The 24,389-nt window shown below is 40.2% G+C and overlaps 1 protein-coding gene across 1 annotated transcript in view; it reads right to left on the reverse strand.

The window, feature by feature from the left end:
• Positions 1-24,389, reverse strand: part of LOC139749142 (uncharacterized) — a 161,052-nt gene that overhangs the window by 6,921 nt on the left and 129,742 nt on the right. The gene's annotated exons all lie outside the window — the stretch shown is intronic.

Here is a 24,389-nt window from a genome sequence, read left to right on the forward strand (position 1 = left end):
GTATTTAGGGAAGCAGTGATGGCTTGTGCAAAGATGCTTGTGGCATGAGAAAGGTGGGAGGTGGGCAGATTAGAAAGGGCAGTGAGGGGTGGGATAAAGAGGTAAGATTGTTAGTGAAAGAGAAGAGAGAGGTGTTTGGACAATTTTTGCAGGGAAGTAGTGTGAATGTGGGAGACGTATGATAGAAAGAGGCAGGAGGCCAAGAGAAAGGTGCAAGAGGTGAAAAAGAGGGCAACTGAGAGTTGGGGTGAGAGAGTACCATTAAATTTCAGGGAGAATAAAAAGATGTTTTGGAAGGAGGTAAATAAAGTGCTTAAGACAAGGGAACAAATGGGAACATCGGTGAAAGGGGCTAATGGGGAGGTAATAACAAGTAGTGGAGAAGTGAGAAGGAGACGGAGTGAGTATTTTGAAGGTTTGTTGAATGTGTTTGATGATAGAGTGGCATATATAGGGTATTTAGGTCGAGGTGGTGTGCGAAGTGAGAGGGTCAGGGAGAATGGTTTGGTAAACAGAGAAGAGGTAGTGAAAGCTTTGCAAAAGATGAAAACTGGCAAGGCGGCAGGTTTGGAAGGTACTGCAGTGGAACATTGACTGGTTGGTAAGGATATTCATTGTATGTATGGTTCATGGTGAAGTGCCTGAGGATTGGGAGAATACATGCATAGTGCCACTGTACTAAGGCAAAGGGGATAAGAGTGAGTGTTCAGATTACACAGGTATAAGTTTGTTGAGTATTCCTGGGACATCATATGGGAGGGTATTGATAGAGAGGGTATCAGAGCATCAGACTGGGGAAGAGCAGTGTGGGTCCAGAAGTGATAGAGGATGTGTGGATCAGGTGTATGCTTTGAAGAATATGTGTGAGAAACACATAGAAAAACAGATGGATTTATATGTGACATTTATGGATCTGAAGTTGGCATATGATAGAGTTGACAGAAATGCTTTGTGGAAGGCGTTAAAGCTTTCATCTTCCGCAAAGCTTTCACTACCTCTTCTCTGTTTACCAAATCATTCTCCCTGACCCTCTCACTTCATACACTACTTCGACCAAAACAACCTATATCTGCCACTCTATCATCTCCAACTCACTCCATCTCCTCACATCTTTTTATTCTTTCTAAAATTTAATGATACTCTCTCACCCACTCTCATTTGCCCTCTTTTTCACCTCATGCACCTTTCTTTTCACCTCCTGCCACTTTCTTTTATACATCTGCCAGTCATTTGCACTATTTCCCTGCAAAAATTGTCCAAATGCCTCTCTCTTTTCTTTCACTAACAATCTTATTTCTTCATCCCTCCATTCACTACACTTTCTAATTTGCCAATCTCCCACTTTTTCATGCCACAAGCATCTTTTGTGCAAGCCATCACTGCTTCCCTCAATACATCCCATTCCTCCCCAACTTCCCTATGTCATTTGCTCTCACCTTTTGCCATTCTGCTCTCAATCTCTCTTGGTACTTCCTCACACAAGTCTCCTTTCTAAGCTCACTTACTCTCACCACTCTCTTCACTCCAACACTCTCTCTTCTTCTCTGAAAACTCTACAAATCTTCACATTCACCTCCATCAGATAATGATCAGACATCCCTCCAGCTGCCCCTCTCAGCACAGTAACATCAAATAGTCTCTCGTTCACTCGCCTATCAATTTACACGTAATCCAATAACGCTCTCTGGCCATCTCTTCTACTTACATATGTATAATTATGTATATTTCTCTTTTTAAACCAGGTTTTCCAAATCACCAGTCCTTTTACAGCACACAAATCTACAAGCTCTTCACCATTTCCATTTACAACACTGAAGACCCCATGTATACCAATCATACCCTCAACTGCCACATTACTCACCTTTGCATTCAAAATACCCATCACTATAACCTAAACTGGTGATTGGGAGAATAAAAGATGTTTTGGAAGGAGGTAAATAAAGTGCATAAGACAAGATAACAAATGGAAAAATCAGTGAAGGGGGCTAATGTGGAGGTAATAACAAGTAGTAGTGAAGTGAGGAGATGAGTCAGTATTTTGAAGGTTTGTTCAATGTGTCTGATGATAGAGTGGCACATATAGGGTAGTAAAAGCTTTGCAGAAGATGAAAGCTGGCAAGGCGGCAGGTTTGGATGGTATTGCAGTGGAATTTATTAAAAAAGCAAGTGGCTGCGTCGTTGACTGGTTGGTAAGGATATTCACTATATGTATGGTTCATGGTGAAGTGCCTGAGGATTGGCAGAATGCATGCATAGTGCCACTGTACAAAGGCAAAGGGGATAAAGGTGAGTGTTCAAATTACAGAGGTATAAGTTTGTTGAGTATTCCTGGGAAATTATATGGGAGGGTATTGACAGAGAGGGTAAAGGTATGTATAGAGTATCAGATTGGGGAAGAGCAGTGTGGTTTCACAAGTGGTAGAGGATGTGTGGGTCAGGTGTTTCCTTTGAAGAATATGTGGGAGAAATACTTGAAAAACAGATGGATATGTACGTAGCATTTATGGATCTGAGAAGGTATATGACAGGGTAGATAGAGATGCTTTGTGAAAGGTATTAAGAGTATATGGTTTGGGAGGTAAGTTGCTGGAAGCAGTGAAAAGTTTTAACCAACTATGTAAGGCATGTGTACGAGTAAGAAGAGAAGAAAGAGACTGGTTTCCAGTGAATGTTAGTCTGTGGAAGGGTGCATGATGTCTCCATGGTGGTTTAATTTGTAGAATGCAAAAAGGTGAGAGCAAATGATGTAAGGGGAGTGGGGGAGGAATGGGATGTATTTAAGGAAGCAGTGATGGCTTGCACACAAGATGCTTGTGGCATAAGAAAGGTGGGTGGGCAGATTAGAAAGGGTAATGAGTGGTGGGATGAAGAACTAAGATTGTTAGTGAAAGAGATGAGAGAGGCGTTTGGACGAATTTTCGCAGGGAAGTAGTGTGAATGATTGGGAGATGTATAAAAGAAAGAGGAAGGAGGTCAAGAGAAAGGCGCAAGAGGTGAAAGAGAGGGCAAATGAGAGTTGGAGTGAGAGAGTATCATTACATTTTAGAGAGGCTAATGGGGAGGTAATAACAAGTAGTGGTGAAGTGAGGAGACGGAGCGAGTACTTTGAAGGTTTGTTGAATGTGTTGGATGATAGAGTGGCAGATATAGGGTGTTTTGGTTGAGGTGGTGTGCGATTGAGAGGGTCAGGGACAATGGTGTGGTAAACAGAGACAAGGTAGTGAAAGCTTTGTGAAAGATGAAAGCTAGCAAGGCGGCGGGTCAGGATGGTACTGAAGTGGAATTTATTAAAAATGGGGGTAACTGTGTCGTCGACTGGTTGGTTAGGATATTCAATGTATGTATGGTTCATGGTGAAGTGCCTTAGGATTGGCAGAATGCATGCATAGTGCCATCGTACAAAGGCAAAGAAAGTATTCCTGGGAAATTATATGGGAGGGTATTGAGTGAGAGGGTCAAGGAATGTACAGAGCATCAGATTGGGGAGGAGCAGTGTGGTTTCAGAAGTGGTAGAGGATGTGTGGATCAGGTGTTTGCTTTGAAGAATGTATGTGAAAAATACTTAGAAAAACAGATCAATTTGTATGTAGCACTTATGGATCTGGAGACGGCATACGATAAAGTTGACAGAGATGCTTTGTGGATGGTATTAAGAGTATATTGTGTGTTAGGTAAGTTGCTACAAGCAGCAAAAAGTTTATATCAAGGATGTAAGGCATGTATATAAGTAGGAAGAAAGGAAAGTGATTGGTTCCTAGTGAATGTCAGTCTGTGGAAGGGGTGCATGATGTCTCCATGGTTGTTTAAATTTGTTTAGGGATGGGGTTATTAGAGAGGTGAATGCAAGAGTTTTGGAGAGAGGGGCAAGTATGCAGTCTGTGGTGGATAAGAGGGCTTGGGAAGTGAGTCAGTTGTTGTTTGCTGGTGATACACCACTGGTGGCTGATTCAGGTAAGAAACTGCAGAAGTCTATGACCGAGTTTGGTAATGTGTGTGAAAGAAGAAAGCTGAGAGTAAATTTGAATAAGAGCAAGGTAATTAGGTTCAGTAGGGGTGAGGGACAAGCAAATTGGGAGGAAAGTTTGAGTGGGGAAAAACTGGAGGAAGTGAAGTGTTTTAGATATCTGGGAGTGGAATTAGCAGTCAATGGAACCATCGAAGCAGAAGTGAGTCACAGGGTGGGGAAGGGGGCGAAGGTTTTGGAAGCATTGAAGCATGTGTGGAAGGCAAGAACATTATCTCAGAGAGCAAAAATGGGTATGTTTGAAGGAATAGTGATTCCAACTATGTTATATGGTTGTGAGGCATGGGCAATAGATAGGGTTGTGTGGAGTAGGGTGGATGTGTTGGAAATGAGGTGTTTGAGGACAATATATGGTGTGAGGTGGTTTGATCAAGTAAGTAATGAAAGGGTAAGAGAGATATGTGGTAATAAAAAAAGTGTGGTTGAGAGAGTAGAAAAGGGTGTATTGAAATGGTTTGGTCACATGGAGAGAATGAGTGAGGAAAGATTGACAAAGAGGATATATGTGTCAGAGGTGGAGGGAACGAGGAGAAGTGGGAGACGAAATTGGAGGTGGAAGGATGGAATTCAAAAGATTTTGAGCGATTGGGGACTGAACATACAGGAGGGTGAAAGGCATGCACAGAATAGAGTGAATTGGAACAATGTGATATACCGGAGCTGACGTGCTGGGGTAAACCATGGAAAGTCTTGTGGGGCCTGGATGTGGAAAGGGAGCTGTGGTTTTGGTGCATTACACATGACAGCTACAGTCTGACTGTGAATGAATGTGGCCTTTGATGTATTTTCCTAGAGCTACCTCACGCACACACGGGGGAAGGGGGATGACATTTCATGTGTGGTGGGGTGGTGGCAGGAATGGATAAAGGTAGCATGTATGAACATGTGCATGTGTATATATGTATAAGTGTGTATGTATATGCATGTATACATTGAAATGTATAGGTATGTATATGTGCGTGTGTGGGTGTTTATGTATATACATGTGTATGTGGGTGGGCTGGGTCATTCTTTCATCTGTTTTCTTGCACTATCTCGCTGATGTGGGAGACAGTGACAGAGTATAATAAAATAATAAAAGAAAAAATATAACAAACCTTTGGTAAGAGAACCATTACCTTTCAACAACAAACTTCAGTTCTTTATTGAAATTGGAATTAACTGCTTCTAAGGGATTCTTACTGAGTTTGAAATATGTTGTGTCATTATTTAAAAGATCATTCATTTTAGATAAATAATTATTTTTGTCCATAATCACAACGGTGTCTTTTATTAAAGTGTTAATAGCTCTTATAAATCTCTGTCCCATTCATTGCCATTATGTATGGATTTATCAAAACATAAATAAAATTTTCCAGCAAGACCTATAGTGAGTTCAGTAGGCTCTATCACATATAAATTATCGAAGTGGTTAGTTTCTTTATTAAGCCCTTTAGTGGGTAAGATATAAATTTCTAATATCATGAACAATGAAGATTAGTTAACAAGCTTAACAATATCAATGTAAATTTTGATTTCAAACTTGTTAGCTTTGATATTTCCTCACTTTTCACAACAGTTCCAGTTGATGACCTTTTGGAATATTTATTGATGTTTTGGATGATACTCATTAACCTGTTTCAAAGTATGTTTTCACTGAAGTGATAAAATTATGTATAAAAGACTATGTATTTCAATTCAATGGAGAATGTTATGCTCAAAAATTTGGTATGCCAATAGGTAACCCTCTTTCACCTATACTAAGTAATCTTTATATGGAATTCTTTGAAACAAAATCACTAAAGGATTTCTTACCTTCTAATGAAATTTAGTTTAGGAATGTAGATGATGTTCTTTGTGTTTGGCCAACAAATGAAAATTTGAAAACATTTCTCCCCTTACTTAACAATTTAGTACCCTCCATCAAATTTACTGTAAATAATGAATATAATGGTATGTTACCATTTTTAGATTACATGATCCATAGGCAAGGAAACAAGTTTAAGTTTAGCATATATTTTATTTATCTATTTTGCTTTGTCGCTGTCTCCCGTGTTAGCGAGGTAGCGCAAGGAAACAGACGAAAGAATGGCCCAACCCACCCACATACACATGTACATACATACATGTCCACACACGCAAATATACATGCCTATACATTTCAACGTATACATATATATACACACACAGACACATACATGTATACACATGTACATAATTCATACTGTCTGCCTTTATTCATTCCCATCGCCACCCCACCACACATGAAATAACAACCCCCTCCCCCCTCATGTGCATGAGGTAGCGCTAGGAAAAGACAACAAACGTCACATTCGTTCACACTCAGTCTCTAGCTGTCATGTAATAATGCCCCGAAACCACAGCTCCCTTTCCACATCCAGGCCCCACAGAACTTTCCATGGTTTACCCTAGACGCTTCACATGCCCTGGTTCAATCCACTGACAGCATGTCGACCCTGGTGCACCACATCGTTCCAATTCACTCTATCCCTTGCACACCTCTCACCCTCCTGCATGTTCAGGCCCCGATCACTCAAAATCTTTTTCACTCCATCTTTCCACCTCCAATTTGGTCTCAAACTTCTCCTTGTTCCCTCCACCTCTGAGACATATATCCTCTTGGTCAATCTCTCCTCACTCATTCTCTCCATGTGACCAAACCATTTCAAAACAGCCTCTTCTGCTCTCTCAACCACATTCTTTTTATTACCACACATCTCTCTTACCCTATCATTACTTACTCGATCAAACCACCTCACACCACATATTGTCCTCAAACATCTCATTTCCAGCACATCCACCCTCCTGCACACAACTCTATCTATATCCCACGCCTTGCAACCATATAACATTGTTGGAACCACTGTTCCTTCAAATATACCCATTTTTGCTTTCCAAGATAATGTTCTCAACTTACACAAATTTTTCAACGCTCCCAGAACTTTCGCCACCTCCCCAACCTATGATTCACTTCCGCTTCCATGGTTCCATCTGCTGCCAAATCCACTCCCAGATATCTAAAACAATTTCCTCCAGTTTTTCACCATTCAAACTTTCCTCCCAATTGACTTGTCCCTCAACCCTACTGTACCTAATAACCTTGCTCTTATTCACATTTACTCTCAGATATCTTCTTTCACAAACTTTACCAAACTCAGTCATCAGCTTCCGCAGTTTCTCACATGAATTAGCCATCAGTGTTGTATCATCAGCGAACAACAACTGACTCACTTCCCAAGCTCTCTCATCCACAACAGACTGCATACTTGCCCCTCTTTCCAAAACTCTTGCATTCACCTCCCTAACAACCCCATCCGTAAACAATCATGGAGACATCACACATCCCTGCTGCAAACCTACATTCACTGAGAACCAATCACTTTCCTCTCTTCCTACACGTACACATGCCTTACATCCTCGATAAAAACTTTTCACTGCTTCAAACAACTTGCCTCCCACACCATATATTCTTAATACCTTCCACGGAGCATCTCTATCAACTCTATCATATGCCTTCTCCAGATCCATAAATGCTACATACAAATCCATTTGCTTTTCTAAGTATTTCTCACATACATTCTTCAAAGCAAACACCTGATCCACACATCCTCTACCACTTCTGAAACCACACTGCTCTTCCCTAATCTAATGCTTTGTACATGCCTTCACCCTCTCAATCAATACCCTCTCATATAACTTCCCAGGAATACTCAACAAAATTATACCTCTGTAATTTGAGCCCTCACTTTTATCCCCTTTGCCTTTGTACAATGGCACTATGCAAGCATTCTGCCAATCCTCAGGCACCTCACCATGAGTCATACATACATTAAATAACCTTACCAATCAGTCAACAAAACAGTCACCCCTTTTTTAATAAATTCCACTGCAATACCATCCAAACCCGCTGCCTTGCCAGCTTTCACCTTCCACAAAGCTTTTACTACCTCTTCTCTGTTTACCAAATCATTTTCCCTAACCCTCTCACTTTGCACATCACCTCTACCAAAACACCCTATATCTACCACTCCATCATCAAACACATTCGACAAACCTTCAAAATACTCACTCCATCTTCTTCTCATATCACCACTACTTGTTATCACCTCCCCATTAGCCCCCTTCACTGAAGTTCCCATTTGTTCCCTTGTCTTACGCACTTCATTTACCTCCTTCCAAAACATCTTTTTATTCTCCCTAAAATTCAATGATACTCTCTCACCCCAACTCTCATTTGCCCTCTTTTTCACCTCTTGCACCTTTCTTTTGACCTCCTGCCTCTTTTTTTTTTATACATCTCCCAGTCATTTGCATTATTTCCCTGCAAAAATCATCCAAATGCCTCTCTCTTCTCTTTCACTAATAATCTAACTTCTTCATCCCACCACTCACTACATAAAATATCCATTATTACTCATCTCAACATGAGAGTTAATTGGGAGAGGCACCGCAAAACATTCCATGGTTTACCCGAGACGCTTCACATGCCCTGGTTCAATCCATTGACAGCAAGTCCACCCTGGTACACCACATCATTCCAATTCACTCTATTCCTTGCACGCTTTTCACCCTCCTGTATGTTCAGGCCCTGATTGCTCAAAATCTTTTTCACTCCATCCTTCCACCTCCAATTTGGTCTCACGCTTCTCCTTCCCTCCACCTCTGACACATATATCCTTTTTGTCAATCTTTCCTCCCTCATTCTCTCCATGTGACCAAACAATTTCAATACACCCTCTTCTTCTCTCTCAACCACACTCTTTTTACTACCACACATCTCTCTTACTCTTTCATCACTTACTTGATCAAACCACCTCACACCACATATCGTCCTGAAACATTTCATTTTCAACACATCCACCCTCCTCCATACAACCCTATCTATAGCCTATGCCTCGCAACCATATAACATTTTTGGGACCACTATTCCTTCAAACATACCCAGTTTTGCTCTGCAAGATAACGTTCTTGCCTTCAAAACATCCTTCAACGCTCCCAGAACCTTCGCCTCCTCCCCCACCCAGTGACTCACTTCCGCTTCCATGGTTCCATCCACTGCTAAATCCACTCCCAGAAAAGAAGAGAGAATGTTGGGGTGGAAAGAGTGGTGACAGAAAGTGAGCTTGGAAAGGAGACTTGTGTGAGGAAGTACCAGGAGAGATTAACTTGCCGTTCAGCCCTACTGAACCTAATAATCTTGCTCTTATTCACATTTACTCTCAGCTTTCCTCTTTCACACACTTTACCAAACTCAGTCACCAACTTTTGCAGTTTCTCACCTGAATCAGCCCCAGCGCTGTATCATCAGTGAACAACAAATGACTCACTTCCCAAGCCCTCTCATCCACAACAAAGTGTATACGTCCCCTTCTCTCCAAAACTCTTGCATTCACCTCCTTAACAACCCCATCCATGAGCAAATTATATATCTATTTATTTAAATACTATACTTTGTCACTGTCTCCCATAGCGAGGTAGCGCAAGGAAACAGACGAAAGAATGGCCTAGCCCACCTACATACACATGTATATACATATACGCCTAGACACACACATATACATACCTATATATTTCAATGTATACATACATATACATACACAGACATATGCATTTATACACATGTACATATTAATACTTGCTGCTTTCATCCATTCCCATTGCTACCATACCACACATGAAATGGCACCCCCTCCCTCTGCCTGTGCAAGGTAACTCTAGGAAAAGACAACAAAGGCCACATTCGTTCACACTCAGTCTCTAGCTGTCATGTATAATGCACCGAAACCACAGCTCCCTTTCCACATCTAGGCCCAACAAAACATTCCATGGTTTACCCCACACACTTCACATGCCCTGGTTCAATTCATTAACAGTACATCAACCCCAGTATACCACATCATTCCAATTCACTCCCTTCCTTGCACGCCATTCACCCTCCCGTATGTTCAGGCCCCAATTGCCCAAAATCTTTTTCACTCCATCCTTCCACCTCCAATTTGGTCTCCCACTTCTCCTCGTTCCCTCCATCTCTGACACATATATCCTCTTTGTCAATCTTTCCTCACTCATTCTCTCCTTATGACCGAACTATTTCAACACACCCTCTTCTGCTCTCTCAACCACACTCTTTTTATTACCACACATCTCTCTTACCCTTTCATTACTTACTCAATCAAACCACCTCACACCACATATTGTCCTCAAACATCTCATTTCCAACACACACCACTTGTCATCCTCAAACATCTCATTTCCATCACATCCACCCTCCTCCACACAACCCTACCTATAGACCACACCTCAGAACCATATAACATAGTTGGAACCACTATTCCTTCAAACATACCCATTTTTGCTCTCTGAGATAACGTTGCTGGTCTTCCACACATTCTTCAACGCTCCCAGAACCTTAGCTCCCTCCCCCACTCTGTGACTCACTTCCGCTTCCATGGTTCTATCTGCTGCTAAATCCACACCCAGATATCTAAAACACTTCACTTCCTCCAGTTTTTCTCCATTAAAACTTACCTCCCAATTCAATTGTCTCTCAACCCTACTGTACATAATAACCTTGCTCTTATTCATACTTATTCTCAGCTTTCTTCTTTCACACACTTTACCAAACTCAGTCACCAGCTTCAGTAGTTTCTCACCCATCTCAGCTACCAGCACTGTATCATCTGCGAACAACATCTGACTCACTTCCCAAGCCCTCTCATCCATAACAGACTGCATACTTGCCCCTCTCTCCAAAACTCATGCATTCACCTCCCTAACAACCCCATCCATAAACAAACTAAACAACCATGAAGACATCAAGCACCACTGCCGCAAACCGGCATTTACTGGGAACCAATCACTTTACTCTTCCTACTCGTACAGATGCTTTACATCCTTGATAAAAACTTTTCACTGCTTCTAGCAACTTACCTCCCAGACCATATACTCTTAAAACCTTCCACAGAGCATCTCTATCAAGTCTATCATATGCCTTCTCCAGATCCACAAATGTTACATACAAATCCATTTGTTTTTCTAAGTATTTCTCACATACATTCTTCAAAGCAAACACCTGATCCACACATCCTCTAGCACTTCTGAAACCATGCTGCTCTTCCCCAATCTGATGCTCTGTACATCCCTTCACCCTCTTAATCAATACCCTCCCATATGATTTACCAGGGATACTTAACAAACTTGTACCTCTGTAATTTGAACACTCACCTTTATCCCCCTTGTCTTTGTAGAATGGCACTATGCATGCATTCCACCAATCCTACGGCACTTCACCATGAACCATACATACACTGAATATCCTCACCTACCAGTCACCAACACAGTCATCCTCTATTTCAATAGATTCCACTGCAATACCATCCAAACCTGCCACCTTCCCAGCTTTCATCTTCCGCAAAGCTTTTACTACCTCTTCTCCCTGACCCTCTCACTTCGCACACCACCTCGACCAAAACACCCTATATCTGCCACTCTATCATCAAACACATTCAACAAACCTTCTAAATACTCACTCCATCTCCTTCTCACTTCACTACTACTTATTACCTCCACATTAGCCCCCTTCACTGATGTTCCCATTTGTTCTCTTGATTTATGCACTTTATTGACCTCTGTCCAAAACATCTTTTTATTCTCCCTAAAATTTAACGATACTCTCTCACCCCAACTCTCATTTGCCCTCTGTTTCACCTCTTGCACCTTTCTCTTGACCTTCTGTCTCTTTCTTTTAGTTATCATACTTTCTTTTTATTTATTATACTTTGTTGCTGTCTCCCGCATTAGTGAGGTAGCACCAGGAAACAGACGAAAGAATGGTCCAACCCACCCAAATACACATGTATATACATACACGCCCACACACGCACATACACATACCTATACATTTCAATGTATACATACATATACATACACAGACATAATCATATATACACATGTACATATTCATACTTGATGCCTTCATCCAATCCCGTCACCACCTCGCCACATATGAAATGGCACCTACCTCCCCACACATGCGTGCAAGGTATCACTAGGAAAAGGAAACAATGGCCACGTTTGTTCACACTGTCTCTAGCTTTCATGTGTATGTGAGGAAGGTTTTGAGAGTATATGGTGTGGAAGGTAAGTTGCAAGAAGCAGTGAAAAGCTTTTATTGAGGATGTAAGGCATGTGTACGAGAAGGAAGAAAGTGAATGGTTCCCAGTGAATGTCAGGTTGCGCCAGGGGTGCATTATGTCTCCATGGTTGTTTAATTTGTTTATGGATGGTGTTGTTAGGGAGGTGAATGCAAGTTTTAGAGAGAGGGGCAAGTATGCAGTCTGTTGGGGATGAGAGGGCTTGGGAAGTGAGTCAGTTGTTGTTCGCTGATGATACAGCGCTTGTGGCTGATTCGGGTGAGAAACTGCAGAAGCTGGTGAATGAGTTTGGTAAAGTGTGTGAAAGAAGAAAGCTGAGAGTAATTGTGAATAAGAGCAAGGTTATTAGGTTCAGCAGGGTTGAGGGACAATTAAATTGGGAGGTCAGTTTGAATGGAGAAAAACTGGAGGAAGTGAAGTGTTTTAGATATCTGGGAGTGGATTTGGCAGTGGATGGAACCATGGAAGCAGAAGTGAGTCACAGGGTGGGGAAGGGGGTAAAGATTCTGGGAGTGTTGAAAAATGTGTGGAAGGCGGGAACGTTATCTTGGAAAGCAAAATTGGGTATGTTTGAAGGAATTGTGGTTCCAACAATGTTATATGGTTGTGAGGCATGGGCGATAGATAGGGATGTGCAGAAGAGGATGGATGTGTTGGAAATGAGATGTTTGAGGACAATATGTGGTGTGAGGCAGTTTGATTGAGTAAGCAATGAAAGGATGAGAGATGTGTGGTAATAAAAAGAGTGTGGTAAAGAGAGCAGAAGAAGGTGTATTGAAATGGTTTGGTCACATGGAGAGAATGAGTGAGGAAAGACTGACAAAGAGGATATATGTGTCAAAGGTGGTGGGAACGAGAAGTGGGAGACCAAATTGGAGGTGGAAGAATGCAGTGAAAAAGATTTTGAAAGATTGGGGCCTGAACATATAGGAGGGTGAAAGGCTTGCAAGGAATACAGTGAATTGGAATAATGTGGTAAACTGGGGTCGATGTGCTGTCAATGGACTGAACCAGGGCATGTGAAGCATCTGGGGTAAACCATGGAAAGTTTTGTGGTGTCTGGATGTGGAAAGGGAGCTGTGGTTTTGGTGCATTACACATGATAGCTAGAGTCTGATTGTGGATGAATGTGGCTTTTGTTCTCCTTTCCTAGTGCTACCTCACGCGTATGCAGGAGCAGGGGGGGGTATCATTTCATGTGTGGCGGGTGGCGGCAGGAATGGGTGAAAGCAACATGTATGAATATGTGCATGTGTATATATGTATATGCATGTATACGATGAAATGTATAGGATGTATAAGTATGTGTAAGGGCGTGTATGTACATACATGTGTATGTGGGTAGGTTAGGCCATTCTTTCGTCTGTTTCCTTGCGCTACCTAACTAATGCGGGGGACAATGTCAAAGTATAATAAATATAAATAAATATATATAAGGGAGAAAGAATACTTCACACATATTCCCTGCATGTTGTCGAAGGCGACTAAAATGGGAGTGGGGGGCTGGAAATCCTCCCCTCCCATTTTTTAATTTTCCATTTTTTAATTTCCAAAAGAAGGAACAAAGAAGGGGTCCAAGGAAGGAAATTCCCTCAAAGGCTGAGTCCTATGTTCTTAATGCTAATGCGGGAAATGGCGAATAGGGGAGAAAGAATACTTCTGACATATTCCCCCCGTCTCGCAGAAGGCGACTGAAGAGGGCGGAGCGGGGGGCTGGAAACCCTCCCTCCTTGTATTTAACTTTCTAAAAGGGGAAAGGAGAAGGAGTCATGTGGGGAGTGCTCATCCTCCTGAAACATACCCATTTTTGCTCTCTGAGATAATGTTCACACCTTCCACATATTTTTCAATGCTCCCAGAACCTTTGCCCCCTCCCCCACCCTGTGGCTCACTTTCGCTTCCATGGTTCCATCCACTGCTAAGTCCACCCCCAGATATCTAAAACACTTCACTTCCTCCAGTTTTTCTCCATTCAAACTTAGCTCCCACTTAACTTGTTCCTCAACCCTATTGAACCTAATAACCTTGCTCTTATTCACATTTACTCTTAACTCTCTTCTTTCACACACTTTACCAAACTTAGTCAGCAACTTGTGCAGTTTCTCATCCGAATCAGCCATTAGCACTGTATCATCAGCGAACAACAACTGACTCACTTCCCAAGCCCTCTCATTCACAACAGACTTCATACTTGCTCCTCTCCCCAAAACTCTTGCAGTCACCTCCCTAACCACCTCATCAATAAACAAATTAAAAATCCATGGGGATATCACGCACCCCTGCCACAAACCAACATTCACTAAGAACCAATCACTTTCCTCTCTTCCTACTCATACACATACCTTACTTCCTTGGTAAAAACTTTTCAATGCTTCTCGTAACTTACCTCCCATGCCAAATACTCTTAATAACTTCCAAAAAGCATCTCTATCAACTCTATCATATGCCTTCTCCAGATCCATAAATACTACATACAAATCCATCTGCTTTTCTAAGTACTTCTCAAATACATTCTTCAAGGCAAACACCTGATCCACACATCCTCTACCACTTCTGAAACCACACTGCTTCTCCCCAATCTGATGCTCCATAAATGCCTTTACCCACTCGATCAATACCCTCCCATATAATTATCCAGGAATACTCAATGAACTTATGCCTCTATAATTTGAACACTCACCTTTATCCCCTTTGCCTTTGAACAATGGCACTATGCATGCATTCCACTAATCCTCAGGCACTTCACCATGATTCATATATACACTGAATATCCTTACCAACCAATAAACAACACAGGTCACCCCCTTTTTAATAAAGTCCACTGCAATACCATCCAAATCCACTGCCTTGCTGGCTTTCATCTTCCACAAAGCTTTCACTACATCTTCTCCGTTAGCAAACCATTCTCCCTGATCCTCTCACTTCGCACACCAGCCTGACCAAAACACCCTATGTCTACACTCTATCATCAAACACATTCAACAAACCTTCAAAATACTCACTCCATCTCCTCTCACTTCATCACTAATTGTTATTACCTCCCTAATTGCCATGATTAAGGCATTCATTACCCATGCTGACTCGACTAACATAGGGGAAAAAAGTGAAGTTTTGAGCCTTTTGAAATCAGAGTTAGGAGAGTCAAGATACATGATGTGTGAATTAAATGTTTTCATACTACAATAAACAAAATTTCCACCCTAAGAGCAGAAACAATAATAGAGATTAAGTAAAAGATCTGCTAGTGCAAAGGAGATGCAGTCTTGGACAAATGGATTTCAGGGAGAAGAAAAAGGATAGCGAAGAAGGTTAGATTTAGGAATGAAAACACTGCAAATGAATAAACAAAAAGCCAGGCCTAGGAGCTGCAGCTATGGCAGATGAGTGGATTCCGGTCACATGATGGTGTTCAAGTGTGCCCTGGGATCCAACTAGATTCTCTTGACTAGTGCTGCAGCCCTAAACTGGTGCCTGAGATGTATCAGTTAGTTGTGAAAAAGGTAAGGAAAGACAGGAAAAGAAAACATATGATGTGTGAGTTATGTGTTGTCGAATGTTATGAATGAGAAAAAGGGTGTGAGACTGGGATTACAAACCAGTTATATTATACAAATTACCCACTGCTATTGCTGTTATCTTTCATGCACCCCAATCTATATCCACCTGTGTTTCACTTCTTTACGTCAGCATTAAAACAAGTACTCCCTTTTGTAAACTTCTTACACAATCTATGCTTCAATTCTTCCAATTTATCAGGGTTTTCAGTGCACCCTAATTTTTCTTCCTTACATGACTGCTTTCACATTTATTCAGACTCATCCATTATGTCTAATTCTGCACCATGTTAACTGATTGTACACTTTGAAAAACTAACAAATTACTTTTACTTGCATTTCCTTTCAGAATCTTTCTCTTACATACATAATTGAAACAACCCTCTATTCTATTCAACTCTTCATCTGAATGAGCTAAAAACACAGTATCATCTATGCACAGCACTGCACCAACTTCAGTTTTGTTTCTCCATGGTTAAGTACTACCACAATCATCCCTCCTCATTTTCATATCTCAAATGTCCCATACATAAAAACATAAAATAATCATGGCGGTATTACAAAACCTTGACACATTCTCACTTTTACTTCAGACCACTCACTTAAGCCACTACTTACAGACATGCATTTCTTCCAATACAAAAGCTCTTGCAGCATTCAAAAGTTTTCTAAGCACAATATAGTCAGAACTCCCTGAATCCATAAATGTTGCTTACACCTATTCCTCTAAAAATGTTTCTACTACTTGCATATATGCTACAATCTGATGTGCATACCCTCTTTCTTTCCTAAGCCCACCTTTTGAACTGACAAGTAGAAGAGGAAGTTATAGGTGAGTGTGACGTCCCTTTATGCAAATACCAATAGTAAGAGAATCTATTTTGTACACCATCAGCACTGAGTGTTGTACAAACATACTGCAAATATAAAGATGCTCACATACAAACATGATATCAATACAAGGAAGACTACACAGACAAAAGCATGATGGATGTGCTTTTATCATAGAAAAGCTAAGGCAGGAAGTATACATGATGAGGTTGGGAGGCAGCTTGTCAATCATATGGTTGTAATATGTACATTGGCTTTTATTGTAGATGGTATGTTAGCTAAACAAGGAAAAGGAAAAAGAACAAATGTATCATAGAACAAAATCCAAGGAATGAAAGGGTTAAATTTGCCTTTCAGGAGATGTTAGATGAAAACCTGTGATGCTCCAAAACAATACAAGATAAGGCTAAGGTGATGTGAAGGTAGTTTGTGAAAGCAATATTGGAAGCTGACTTATTGGAATGAAGATTCAATAAACTTGTTGAAGGAGGAAAAGATAATTTGGAAGAAGCTGAATCTGTTGGAAAATGGTAATGAACTGAGGGAAGAGTTTGTAGAATACGAAGCAAACTTAAAAGAATGGTATATAAAAGTGAAAGGAAAACAAATTGGAATCTCAGTGAATGTAGGTTCTCAGTGAATGCAGGTTTGCGGCAGGGGTGTGTGATGTCTCCATGGTTGTTTAATTTGTTTATGGATGGGGTTGTTAGGGAGGTGAATGCAAGAGTTTTGGAAAGAGGGGCAAGTATGCAGTCTGTTGTGGATGAGAGAGCTTGGGAAGTGAGTCAGTTGTTGTTCGCTGATGATACAGCGTTGGTGGCTGATTCATGTAAGAAACTGCAGAAGCTAGTGACTGAGTTTGGTAAAGTGAGTGAAAGAAAAAAGTTAAGAGTAAATGTGAATAAGAGCAAGGTTATTAGGTACAGTAGGGTTGAGGGTCAAGTCAATTGGGAGGTAAGTTTGAATGGAGAAAAACTGGAGGAAGTAGAGTGTTTTAGATATCTGGGAGTGGATCTGGCAGCGGATGGAACCATGGAAGCGGAAGTGAATCATAGGGTAGGGGAGGGGGCGAAAATTCTGGGAGCCTTGAAGAATGTTTGGAAGTCGAGAACATTATCTTGGAAAGCAAAAATGGGTATGTTTGAAGGAATAGTGGTTCCAACAATGTTGTATGGTTGCGAGGCGTGGGTTATGGATAGAGCTGTGCGCAGGAGGGTGGATGTGCTAGAGATGAGATGTCTGAGGGCAATATGTGGTGTGAGGTGGTTTGATCGAGTAAGTAATGTAAGGGTAAGAGAGATGTGTGGAAATAAAAAGAGTGTGGTTGAGAGAGCAGAAGAGGGTGTTTTGAAATGGTTTGGTCACATGGAGAGAATGAGTGAGGAAAGATTGACCAAGAGGATATATGTGTCAGGGGTGGAGGGAACGAGGAGAAGTGGGAGACCAAATTGGAGGTGGAAAGATGGAGTGAAAAAGATTTTGAGCGATCGGGGCCTGAACATGCAGGAGGGTGAAAGGCGTGCAAGGAATAGAGTGAATTGGAACGATATGGTATACCTGGGTCGACGTGCTGTCAATGGATGGAACCAGGGCATGTGAAGCGTCTGGGGTAAACCATGGAAAGTTCTGTGGGGCCTGGATGTGGAAAGGGAGCTGTGGTTTCGGTGCATTATAACATGACAGCTAGAGACTGAGTGTGAACGAATGGGGCCTTTGGTGTCTTTTCCTAGCGCTACCTCGCACACATGAGGGGGGAGGGGGTTGTTATTCCATGTGTGGCGAGGTGGTGATGGGAACAAATAAAGGCAGACAGTATGAATTATGTACATGTGTATATAGGTATATGTTGTGTGTGTACATATATGTGTACATTGAGATGTATAGGTATGTATATTTGCGTGTGTGGACGTGTATGTATATACATGTGTATGTGGGCGGGTTGGGCCATTCTTTCGTCTGTTTCCTTGCGCTACCTCGCTAATGCGGGAGACAGCGACAAAGCAAAATAAATATATAAATAAATAAAAATTGGAATCATGAGAAAAGTGATAGCGAATTCAAAAGAAAATAAAAGGCTGTTCTTAAAGAAGATCAATGAAATTCCTCCAAAAAAGGTATGTATGAGCAGTAAGAGTCTATTAAACAAGTCTGGGATGTTAGAAACAAAGGATGAGGGGATGGAAAGAATATTTTGAAGAACTGATTTGGAGATGATGGTGAAAGGGACAGGTAGAGAAGTAAGGAGAGAAAAATAGGTATACAGGACAAGAAGACATTACAAAGGAGAGTAATAAAGTTCTGAATAAAGAGTAAGGCTGCTGGTAAAGATGAAAGGGTGACTAATATAGTAAAGAGTGGAGGTGAAACTGCTGTGGAGTGGATTTGGAAAGTGTGTATACAAGTATGGAAAACTGGTAAGGTTTGCAATTACTGGACAAAGACAGCGCTTGTTCCACTATATAAAGGGAATGGCATTAAGAATGATTATAACAATCATAGAGGAATAAGTCTCCTAAACATATATAGCAAGGCATTTGGGAAGATAGTGAATGATAATGTTAAATGGATAACCCCTTCTTAGGCTTTTCATAATCAACCTTATAAACTTTAATTTTTACACGGAGCTAGTGTTTACTCTTCTGGTAGAGCTATATCATATACCTATCCCTATCACATAGCAGATGCTCATCTGTAGGGGCTTAAAAAGCTTACCCTGACAGGACCTCTCAGAATTTTTAATCTGCAGGAGCTTAAGAAGTTTACCTCTCAGAATTTTTGTCTTATGACTTTCATTCAAATACTGAAGGTCTAACAGAGAATGTTTTGCCAAAGAATCATGCATGTTGGCTTCCTCATTAAAGAAAGCATTACCATGTGGTACCATGAGAAGCATTCAAAAATGTATGTAAAAAGAATGAGACTCTAGGGGAGGTGAGTCAATGGAGGAAAATGTGGAAGATTATGGAAACAAGGAAAAGAATCTGTAATGAAAATGACAAATTTTTTTCAGTTAGTATGAACTTTAAAGGTGTAGTCCTCCACTATATGGGCCTTCTTCTACTTGATCTAAAAAGTAACCTCCACAGAAGAAAAGGTCAGGTTTCTTCTTGTAGCTACTGTATGAAGTTTTGAGAATGTGTGTTTCATTGCTATTACCTGTAAGTTGTCACTACAGTCTGAAGAACTTCTAGCCCTTCCAATGCTATCTGCATCAACTGAGAATTATATAGCAAGGTGCTACTGACATTAATGTACAATACATATGACTTTCCACAACTGGTTGAATTCTGTATCCAATGCAGGCTCTGTTGGTTTTGTTATGAGCATGCTGGTTATGTTATATATTTTTTTATACCTGCCCATCATTTCCCACATTAGTAAGGCACTGCTACAAACAGATGAAAGGTCAGATTCACTGACATCCATTCTCTGCCTGTCATATGCAATACACCAAAAGAACTTATCCCTATCTACAACCAGGTCACACAGATCTCTCCGTGGTTTCCCTCAACTGCTTCACATGCCCTATTTCAGTTCACTGATAGCATGTCACCCCTTGTATATCATATCGTTCCATATCACTCTATACCATGCAAGCCTTTTACCCTCATGCATGCTCAAGCCCTGATCACTCAAAACATTTTTCACTCAATTGCTCCATCTCTGGTTTGCTCTTCTCTTTTTCCTTTTCCTCTAAATTAACATAATACTTTGCTAAACCTCCATCTACAGTTATTTGGCATATGCAATAAATTTAATGAAACCCTCTCAGCTTTATAAAATTTATAAGACTTTAATTTTAACAGGATTGTGTACTCTTCTGGTAGAGCAATTCATATACCATCCCTATCACATAGCGTATATACAAATCATGTAGCTCTTAAATAAGGCTAGATGAATGGACTTCTGAATATTTAATGTGGCGATTTTGATGTTAGACCTCTCGAATTTTTGTGTTATGCTTTCATTCAAAATGGAAGTAGAAGAGACTTGCGCAAGAATCAGTCATGTGCTTCTTATTTACTTTTATAATTATTAGGCATGGAAAAATGGTTGCAAATAAGAAGCTAGATGAGCTGGGGGGGAGATGGAGGGTAAATGTGAAGAGGTTATGGAACAGGAAAGATCTGTTGAAATAGAAAGTTTTTCAGTAGTGATGGAATTGAAAGGTTGCTAGTCTCCTATGGGGACGTTAGTCATTACCTAAAAAACTATTTAGGAAAGAATATGTACATGTTCTGTGTAGGAAGATGATGAGAGTTTCAGTGTGTAGGTTTGCGTTACCGTGTAGTTGTCTATAGTCTCCATGGTATTTATGTTTAATGCGATTGTTAGGAGTGAGAAGTATCTGAAAGGGCAGAATTGTTAGGTACATAGATCGCGACATGGTTGTAATTCTGTATTCGCTCTGTTGTTTGTTATGGCTATCTGGTTAGATATATTTTTTTGATACTGCCCAGTTTTACATAGTGGCTGTACAAACAGAATTAAAGGTAGAATTACTAGACATCAGTTACTAGGCATAGCAGTACGACTAGAAGGTACTATCCCTATTACAGGTAAAGTCTTGTGGAGTACCTAACTGGTTCAATGTCTTTTAGTATCATGGATGGATGTCACCCTATGGAACATAGATGGATCATAGGGTGGTCGATGATAGCCGACATAATTTTGCCTTGAAGCAATTGTCAAGCCTGCAGAACATTACTCGTAACAAAATTGGGTATTTGTTTGGCTTTTCATCAATGTTTATCGTTCGAGCTGCTGAAATAATTCGTCTTGGTCAGACTGTCTGATATAATGTTTCGAGACAATTGGATTGGGTGTTTCGGTAAAACTAATAAAATGTGTGAATAAAAGCGTGTTGAAGCAAGAGGTTTGCTCTTTAAAGTTTGGAAATGGATGGGAAGCTTAATAGGAATTGTGCCAAGAGGACTAATTCTGTACCTCAGTGGAATGTGTGAAGTAAAGAAGAGGAATCAAAGTTGCAGGTGGAAATATGGTGTTAATAAGATTTTGTGGGCCATTTATGCAGAGGTTTGACACTAGGGCAAGGCAATTGATGAATAGGAAGCACTTGGCTATACGGTGGGACGAGCATTAGTGGCATGTGATTTCTTTAACACTTGGAGGAAACATGGTTAGGAGGCTTAGTGAGTGGGGATGTAGGGTGCTGTAAGAGTGGGTTGATGCGGGAGACGAGTGTGGGAAGGTGAGTCGTGAGGCGATGGATTCTTTGCTAGTGATCCTTGGCGTAGCAAAGCCACATGACAAATATAAAAATAAAATAAAAAAAAAAAGTGTGTAAGGTTTGGATGCTGCGTTGATTACAATGTTGATTACAATAGTGCCATTAGATATGCCGACACTTACAACCTTCATTGATCTTCATGACATTACCAACAAGTTCAAAAGTAAACTACGTCAGTGTTAATTACAGACCTTCTAGGCAAAAAGACGATGATGATAAAGTGCTATACAATGAAATCAAAATTATAGTAAACAGTTTAGAGGTTATAACAGTAGGAGACTCCAAACATAAAGTGGACACATTAATAGGTGACCAAGAGGGAATGAGACTAACAGACCTGATTGAAGACGCATTTCTAAAACAGTTAATCAAACAACCCACTAGAGGAAAAAATATTCTTGATCTTGTCCTCACCACTGACATAAACTTAATCAATTCTTGCAAAGTAGGTGAGAGTGTGTCAAACAGTGATCAGAGTTTGATTAGATTAGAGACAAATTAAGATTAAGAAATAAATGACAACATACTCCTGATCCCAGATAACAGGTTAGCAAATTTTAAAAGCATTAGACACAAAATTCGCAGTACCAATTGGACAAAACCTCTTGACATTCACACAGTAAAGGAAATGTGGAATAATTCTAAAAACACACTACTCAAGATTGAAAATACACATATTCCATGAATTATGAAGAGAACTTGCAATATTTCACAGCCATCATGGATGAAAAGGAGAACAGAAGGATGAATTTACCAAAAGAAGAAAACATATAAGAAATTCACATCAACGGGAACTGATGAAAATTGCCAGTAATTAATCAAAATCCAAAGACAGTATAAGAAGGAAATAAATAGAATAAACACAAGGAAGAAAAAAGAATTTTTCTGAAAGTTAAGAATAAATAATCCTTGGGAATTCTTCAAACATAAAAGACAAAGGAAGACAGTTAAAAGATGGAACTGGACCATTACAAACATGACACACTAACTACTGAAGACAAAGAAATGGCAATCATACTAAACTATTCCTTTAATTCCGTATACACAATTGAAGAAACATCTTGAATACCACAAACAATGAAAATGTTTCAAGGATCTGATGACGAAGAGTTGAAGGTTAGAGAAATAAAGAGCTCTGAAGTCCCAAGACCAATTAAATCCTAACTAATCCAATGGCCCAGATGATTTTGCTCCAAGGTTTTTTAGAGGTCAAGAGACAACTGACATACCCAATAACAAAAATATTCGATAGATATATTTTGGATGGTCAGGTGCCAACGAACTGGAAACTAGCAAATATTACTTTTATATATAAAAGATGAGACAAAAAGTGGGCCTTAAGCTCCTGCCCAATTAGCTTCATGTCAGTGTCAGGTAAAATAACGGAAAAAATAAAATGAGATAAAAATGTCATGTTTCTAGATCACATAATCATATCAGACAACCAACACGGTTTCTGCAATAGAAGACCCTGCCTGATAAATTTGCTAGAAGTTTTTAATGTTCTTTATCAGAATTGGGATGGAAAAGTACCATTAGATGTAGTATATTTAGATTTCCAGAAGGCTTTTGATAAAGTACCTCACAAAAGACTTTTACATAAACTCAAAGAACATGGAATTGGTGAAGTATTCTGTACATGGATCAGAGACTGGCTTACCAGATGAAAGCAGCATGTCGTATCAAACAGCGAAGCCTCAGATTGGTTAGATATAACGAATGGTGTGCCACAGGGGTCAGTCCTATGCCCAATTCTTTTCATAATATACATTAATGACCTAGAACTTGGTCTCATATCTAAGATCTCCAAATGTGCTCATGATACTAAACTAAGAGGTAGAGCTGTAAACAGGCAGGCTTGCAAAATGATTCAGAGATCTGAGCTTACTAGCAGAGTGGGCAGACAGATAGTTATTGCACTTTGGAGACAAACTTTGCATTATGACTACAAACTATTTGGAAACTCTCTAACTAAAGTAAATGAAGTTGGAGTTGTCATTAGCAACAATCTGAAGTACACTAAACAGTGTCAAACAGCAAGTAAAAAAGGCAACCAAATGTTAGGTTTCATAGCCTGAACACAGATTACAAGACACAAAAACAATTTTCATATTTCATAATTCTCAAGTACGACCACACCTTGAATATGCAGTCCAGTTTTGGTCCCCAAACTATAAAAAAGACGAGGAAAATTCACAGCAAGTACAATGATGTGCAACAAAATTGATCGCATTCCTTAGAAATCTGGCATGTGAAGAGGCTAAAATGATTGGATATCTTCCCCCTTAAAATATGTAGACTTTGTGGCAACTTAATCCAAGTGTTCAAAATTCTGAACAAGTTCAACAAAGATAATCACAAACATGTTTTAGAAATACAAGAAAATATGGTTACCAGGACAAATGGAATAAAACCTAATGCTAAAAGATGTAGCAAGGACGTGGGAAAAAGCTTCTTTTTCTATTGGTGTGGAATAAATTACCATCAGACGTACTGAATGCTAATACTAAAAATATCTTCAAAAGTTGTTTTGACAAATATTTCATAAATTTAGGTATACTCTGAAAAAAAAAGCC

This window comes from Panulirus ornatus, chromosome 6 (genome assembly GCF_036320965.1).
Source record: "Panulirus ornatus isolate Po-2019 chromosome 6, ASM3632096v1, whole genome shotgun sequence".
NCBI lineage: Eukaryota > Metazoa > Arthropoda > Malacostraca > Decapoda > Palinuridae > Panulirus > Panulirus ornatus.